Consider the following 6,265-nt stretch of genomic DNA (forward strand, 5'->3'; position numbering starts at 1 on the left):
TCATCAGACTTCAGCTGACAACACTTCATATTTTCGACTAATATTAGCAGCTATGGCGACCCATTACTGCTTGGCTACACATCTGACACGTAGCCGATATTCTCTCCAAACAAAACCACCTGCACTTCAGAACATGACTTTCACACATGTCTACAAAATCACCTCCACCTTCAAATACAGTTTTCTTGCGACTGATGGAGACGTAGGCAAATTTTAACGTTGCTATTTCCATTACATCACGTTAATCAGAAAATCGGTAATTTACATCTGCAGCGGAAAAAAATTCCGTTCCGCACAGCGTAGGGCTCGAACCCACGACCCTGTGAATAAGAGTCTCATGCTCTACCGACTGAGCTAGCCGTGCTGCCTCGTTGGATACCTGCTGGGCAGCAGATCAAACAATACTCGTTTGGGTTGTGTCGTCCCATACAGAATCTCTCCATGCTTCCTAATGTTTTCCTAACGTCACACTCGTCACGTACTTCACTTTTATTTCATAATCATTTCTGAGAGGTAAAGGAATTGCATGACAATCTGCAGAGCTAGCGGCGTCAAAATTAACACACATATTTGATGTGACTCAAAAGCCGAACGAGTTACTTTCCGACGTTGTTTTAGATGTGCAAGTGCCAGTCGCACCTCGCGGTGAGGGCACTCTGCCGACCATTTCGCTAGTTAACACTTGCTTGTTGTGTGTGATTCAGGTTCAAGACCATCTCCAAGTACAAAATGGTCAACAGCAAGATTCAGACGGTTTCGTACTGCTCAATTGCTACATTAAAACGGTATGTTTCTTTTTCAGAACTGGAAAAACACGACCGTGACAGGATTCGAACCTGCAATCTTCGGATCCGAAGTCCGACGCCTTATCCATTAGGCGACACGTCACTGACGACCAAGTATAACTTATATCCGACTCATCTCGAAACGCTCACACCCCCTGAAGAATTGTGCTTTCTTTCAACACACCCGCTGCCCCTTACTCTTTTCCACCCATTCGTTACATTCAACCTCTTACGAGACCGACCAAACATAGACAGGAAAACAAGACCACACACTTTGCGCATTCGGAATCGATGGCAGGGTGTTCCTCGCCGCATTTGCTACGATGGCCATTTGCTACTTCTGCAGAAGCGGCGGCTGGGGCGACGACGACGACGACGACGACGACAGGCTCTGAGATTTGTGAGAAATACATCTATAAAATGTAATTCAGACTGCCTCGTCTCACCTTTTGCTCTACCTTTTTTTTTTTTTTTTTTTTTTTTTTTTTTTTTTTTTTTTTTTTATTGTGATTTTAATACCTGTGACAAACAGGTAGGCCGGCAGCGGACCAAGTATGCCGCTCTTCGGCCTCAGAGTATACACAGAACAGAGATGAGTGAGATATAAAAACAATCAAGACGGCGGGGTACAAACAGTAGACAAAACAGAGTTAAAACGGAGTCGGTCACGTGCGTAGCACAATGGATAAAAGCGGAGAAACACGGTGCACAAACGCAGATGGCAGATGGCCACACGTGAACCAGCGGAGCACAAACGACGAAACACAAACACACTGCAGGAGAGTCGAGGCACAAACACATGCGATGGTCTTCGGCGTAGGACGATGAAAGTAACTGATGGAAGACAGCAGAGTCGTGGCCTGCCAAGGGGAAAAGGTGTGGGGAAGAGGAGAGAGAGGGGGAGGGGAAGATGCCAGTGGAGGACAGGGATGGAGGAGAAGGGGGAGGGTAGGGGGAGTGGAAGCCCAAGGAGAAAGGGGAGGGGAGGGAGGGAGAGAAGGGAGAGAGGGTGCCCACAGGAAAAGGAGAGGAGAGGGAAGGTAAGGCTCAAAGTTGGTAGGAGGGGTAGATGGAGGGGAGGAGGGCATCATCAGGGAGGGGGAGTTGACGGAAGCCACCGAGGGAGAGGGTGTGGAGGGTGTAAAGATGGAGAGCAGGTGGGATATAGGAATGCAGGCGCGGCAGCGGGTTGGGGTGGGAGAGGATGGGAGAGACAAGAGGGTGTGGAGGATCAAGCTTGCGGGAGGTGTAGAGGATCCGTAACCGTTCGAGGAAAAGGAGGAGGTGCGGGAAGGGAATCAGGTCATAGAGGATCCGCGTGGGGGAAGGGAGACGGATGCGATAGGCGAGGCGGAGCGCATGGCGTTCTAGGATCTGAATGGACTTGTAGAAGGTAGGAGGGGCAGAGATCCAGGCGGGATGAGCATAGCAAAGGATAGGACGGATGAGGGACTTGTAGGTGTAGAGGATGGTGGAAGGGTCCAGACCCCATGTACGGCCAGAAAGGAGCTTAAGGAGGCGGAGGCGGGAGCGTGCCTTGGCTTGGATCGTCCGGAGATGTGGGTTCCAGGAGAGGCGACGGTCGAGGGTGACACCAAGGTACTTGAGAGTAGGTGTGAGGGTGATGGGACGGCCATAAATAGTAAGATAGAAATCAAGGAGACGGAAGGAACGAGTGGTTTTGCCTACAATGATCGCCTGGGTCTTGGAAGGATTGACCTTGAGCAACCACTGGTTACACCAAGTGGTGAACCGGTCAAGATAGGATTGGAGAAGGTGCTGGGAGCGTTGCAGGGTGGGAGCGAGGGCAAGGAAGGCAGTGTCATCGGCGTACTGGAGAAGGTGTAGGGGAGGTGCAGGTGGAGGCATGTCTGCCGTGTAAAGGAGGTAGAGAAGAGGGGAAAGGACGGAACCTTGGGGCACACCGGCGGAGGGGTAGAAGGTGTAGGAATCAGTGTTGTGGATGGTGACATAGGAAGGACGGTGGGAAAGGAAGGAAGCGACCAGACGGACATAGTTGAGAGGAAGAGCAAAGGTTTGGAGCTTGAAAAGGAGACCGGAATGCCACACACGGTCATATGCGCGTTCGAGGTCGAGGGAAAGGAAGATGGCGGAACGACGGGAATTGAGTTGTTCGGAGAGGAGGTGAGTGAGGTGAAGGAGGAGGTCATCGGCTGAGAAGGACGGCCGAAAGCCACATTGGGTAGGGGGGAGGAGGCGGTGTTGGTGAAGGTGCTTGTGTAGGCGGCGGGTAAGAATGGATTCTAGGACCTTGCTGAAGACCGAGGTAAGGCTGATGGGACGGTAGGAGGAGACAGCGGAAGGCGGTTTGTCGGGCTTGAGGAACATCAGGATCCGGGAGGTTTTCCACAGGTCGGGGTAGTAGCCGGTGGACAGGACCACATTGTAGAGCCTGGCCAATGTGGAGAGGAAGGAGGCAGGAGCTTCACGGAGGTGACGGTAAGTAACACGATCGTGACCGGGAGCAGTGTTGCGTTTAGGGCGAAGTGTAGCAATGATATCTTGAGCGGTGATTGGGGTATTTAGTTCTGTGTGTGTGATGTTGTCCAAGTACTGGAAGCCAGGAGCAAGCGGGGGGACAGAGGTATCAGTTCGATCACGGACATCAGGAAAGAGGGAATAATCGAACTGGGGATCGTCAGGGATGGTAAGGATATCGGAGAGGTAGGAGGCGAAATGGTTGGCCTTACTAAGGGCATCAGGGAAGGGGTGGTCATCATGAAGGAGAGGGTAGTAGGGAGAGGGTTTAGATCCGGTAAGGCGGCGGAAGGCTGACCAGTACTTGGACGAGTTGATAGGTAAGGTGGCATTAAGACGGGTGCATGTCTGTCGCCAGTCCCGGCGTTTCTTTGCCGTGAGTAAGTTCCTGATGTGTCGCTGTAGTTGCCGGTGGCGTCGTAGTGTGTCCTGGTCACGTGTGTGAAGGAAGGCACGGTAGAGCCGGCGGGATTCACGCAGGAGAAGGACGGCCTGTGGGGGTAAGGTGGGGCGGTGCGGATGGATGGCAATGGTAGGGACGTGGGCCTCCACGGCCTCAGACAAGGTCTGCTGGAGAAAGGAGGCAGCACGGGTAACGTCGTCAGGTTGGTGGTAGGTGAGGGGGTGGCTATCGACCTGGAGAGCAAGGGAGTCCCGGTAGGCATTCCAGTTGGCACGGGAGTAGTCATGGACATATTTCGGGGGAGGGTCATGGCGCGGGTCGGGACGGGGGCGACGACCGTCTGATACAGTGAGGAGGACAGGGAGATGGTCACTGCCAATGGGATCAAGGACGTCCACCGCTATGCGGCCAAGCAGGGTGGGGGAGGCTAGGACGACATCGGGAGTGGTATTGGATTCAGGGCGGGTGTGTTGGGGAATTGGAAGGACGTCGCCTTGGAGGGTGGCAAGGAACCGATGCCACCGCCGTAACTGGGCGGCAGAACGACTATGGATGTTAAGGTCGGCGGCGATCACGTAGGAGGAGAAGGTACGGTCGATGTGGGAAAGGAAGTCGAAAGGAATAGGTGCAGCGGGGCGGACATAGATGGTGGCACAGGTAAGGGTAAGGCCGGGGAAGAAGAGACTAAGGATCAAGTGTTCTGTGGGGTCAGGAAGGAGGGGTTGGAGCCGGACAGGGATCTGGCGGTGGTGGCCAATGGCAACTCCGCCACGCGCTATCTGGAGTGGATTGTCAGACCGGTGAAGGAGGTAGGGCGAGGTGTGGACGGTGTGGTGGGGCTGAAGAAAGGTTTCGTTCAGAAGGAAGGCATCCACACGGTGGGTCGTAAGGGTATGCATAAGGAGGTGCTTGTTGGTGGGAAGGGAGCGGATGTTATTGAACAGGATACGGTGCTGTCGTGCCATAATGGGAATTTAAACGAAGGTGTCGAGACGGGAGAAGGTGAAATGGGCCTGGTTGTGGGAATAGGTGGCGTAGGTGTTGAGGTGGAACACGGAACGGGCAGCGAGGGAAATCTGGTGGAGGGTGTGGGGACGCTGAAAGGGATGGACGTTCTGGAGCACTATTGTGACGAACCTGATGATGTCCTCTGCGGTGGGGGGAGGACGGAGGGAATTGCCAGGAGGGGTGGGGTCATCCAAAGGGCGGAGAGGAACAGTGAGTTCAGGAGCGGATGGAGGAGGTCGAGCCTTGCATTTCTGGGAGTAGGTAGGGTGTTGGAGGTTGCAGGTATTGCAGGAGGGAGGAGACTGAAGGTTGGGGCACTGCCGGAGGAAGTGCGCTTGCTTACAATGCGGGCAGACTGGGGCCTCGCGGCACTCTGATGTTGGGTGTGCGTTATAACGCAGACACCTCTGGCAGCGAATGGATTGTGGTGGGGAGCGGGAGGGGTCAACCTTATACCGGCGGTGGAAGAGGAGGGCACCCTCCTTAAGGAGATGGTCGATGGAGGGAGCGTGTTCGGAGAAAACTCGCATAAGGCGAGTGGGGCCCGCAGAGTTGAAAATGCGGCGAACAGCTCGCACCTCCAGGTACGGGTGGGCCTTCAACTCCGCCAGCACCTCTTCCTCCGTGATCGTCGGGCTAAGCCGAGTGATCACGGCGGTGAGGGTCGGCGGGCGACGTGGGGGTTGGGGTTGACGGGGGGAGGAAGGGGAAGGAGCAGGGGCAAGGGAGGCATTAGGTCCAAATCGGGTGAGAGGAATTCGGGAGAGGATGTCGGAGTGTAGGGTAGGGCTTGGGGAGGTGATCAAGACAGAGTCCCTACGGGGGGTAAGAAGGGAGATGGGGGCTGCAGGGAAGTATTGGCGGAGGAGCAAGGTCAGGTTGCGGGCCTCCAGGAGAGAGGGATCAGGACGGGAGAGGAGATACTTGTAGGAGGGGGAGGTAGAAGAGGAAGTAGAGGGGGCTGGAGGGGAGACATCCATGGCATCTAGGGGTGGGGGAGGGGGAAGATGCTGGGACTTCTTGGGTGCGGAGGAGGCGGGGGTGCCACTGGGACGCTTAACAGCGGGGACAGGATGGGAGGAGGTGTGGGGCACAGGAGTGACGGGGAGATGACGGGAAGCGGCAGGTCCCGGTGTCGGTGCTGGTGCTGGTGCTGCTGTTGGTGCTGCTGTTGGTGCTGCTGCTGGTTGTGGCGCTGCTGCAGGTGGTGGTGCTGGCGCCGGCGATGGTGCGGCATGGGTCGTAGCCCGACGAGACACAACCCTGGCAGGGGCCGCATGAGTGGTGTGGGGGAGTGGGGGAAAGGGGTCGTGTGTGGAGGCTTGGGGAGAAGGAGCAGGGGATGGGGCGACAAAGGGAGCTGGGGTGGGAAGGGTGAGGAGGGGCGGGATATAGTAGGACGGGGGCGACTGAGCACACCAAGTAAGAGTAGTGGCAGCGAGGGAGGGCGTCGTATAGACGATGGCGGTGGTAGTGGCGGTGGTGGTGGGGGTGGTCATGATGGCGGTAAGAAAAACTGGAAACACAGAAAAGAAGAATGGGGACAGACAAGGGACAAAGTCAGGAACAG

The 6,265-nt window shown here is 55.4% G+C and overlaps 1 non-coding gene across 1 annotated transcript; it reads right to left on the reverse strand.

Annotated features, from left to right (window-relative positions):
* Positions 1-291: 291 nt before the first annotated feature.
* Positions 292-364, reverse strand: Trnak-cuu (transfer RNA lysine (anticodon CUU)). The gene has a single exon. It is a non-coding gene; the product is annotated as a tRNA-Lys (tRNA).
* Between the last annotated feature and the right edge of the window lie 5,901 nt (positions 365-6,265).

The sequence above is a fragment of the Schistocerca gregaria genome, unplaced genomic scaffold (genome assembly GCF_023897955.1).
Source record: "Schistocerca gregaria isolate iqSchGreg1 unplaced genomic scaffold, iqSchGreg1.2 ptg000180l, whole genome shotgun sequence".
Lineage (NCBI taxonomy): Eukaryota > Metazoa > Arthropoda > Insecta > Orthoptera > Acrididae > Schistocerca > Schistocerca gregaria.